This window comes from Geospiza fortis, unplaced genomic scaffold (assembly GCF_000277835.1).
Source record: "Geospiza fortis unplaced genomic scaffold, GeoFor_1.0 scaffold173, whole genome shotgun sequence".
Classification (NCBI taxonomy): domain Eukaryota; kingdom Metazoa; phylum Chordata; class Aves; order Passeriformes; family Thraupidae; genus Geospiza; species Geospiza fortis.
Window position 1 is genome coordinate 3,379,795 of NW_005054334.1, and position 1,032 is coordinate 3,380,826.

Here is a 1,032-nt window from a genome sequence, read left to right on the forward strand (position 1 = left end):
GGGAGCACAGCCCGCCCATGGCAGCCCCCCGCAGCAGGGCGGCCCCGCATGGGGATGATCGAACGAGGGTCCTGGGTCCCATCGCGCTGGCCGCGGATGCCAAGCGGGGGTCCATCGGGAAGGCCCCACGCTGTTCAGGGCTCCTCAGCCCGCGCCCCTCAGGAGTGGGGATGCCCCTTGGGTAAAGCAGCTGCAAATCCACACAAATAACGAAGCACGCGCATCAAAGCTAATGTGGACAGACAGAGGTCCACGAGGCACCCACCAACAGATGGGTGCAAAGGTGGGACTACCCCCCAGACCCTGGGGTGTTTGCAGGCCAGGTGGGCACAACAAGTTCCAGAGCACCTCCAAAAGCCAGCTGAGTCAGGGGGAGCAGCCAGGATGTATCAGACCTATATGGGGCTATAGGAGCAGAGCCCTGGCTGGGGAACTGTTTGGGGGCTTCTGGGAGATGGGGGCTGGATGTGCGAAGGAGCCAGTGGAGGTGCTGTGGAGAGCTCTGGGAGCAGGACTGCAGGAAAGGCTGGAGGCCAGTGTAGTGGGAGCTGGAAGGGACAGAGGGTCCTGTGGAGCAAGAGCCAGGTGCTGCCCAGCTTTGGAGGCACCAGGATGCTTGACCAGTAGCTGCTCTGGCACAGCCATGCCAAAGTCAAGAACCCCAGGTCCTGCAGCTGGAGATAAGTGTGATGGGGAAGAGCTCAGGAGCCTCCACACCAGAAGAGCCCTTGAGTGCTTCTAAGCCAGGCCCCTGATGTCACCTTCCAAATACACGACGTAAGCCTAGGCTGTCAGCACCAAGAGGCCCAGGCTGCCGCCGTGCTGGCACTGTGTGCTGCAGAGAGCAGTCATTGCTCCAAGTTGTACCGAGATGGGGGGCTGCAGCCTTCTGAGTGCCACTGCCAGCCGGTGCCTGTGCTGACTTGACAGTCCACTGAGACCTGGGAATTGTTCGCCTTTTATGCAAGCCTTTGGGAACCGGTACTGCTTCCCTCTCACAATGCTGGGCCTGCTTTATTGCACAACTTTGCC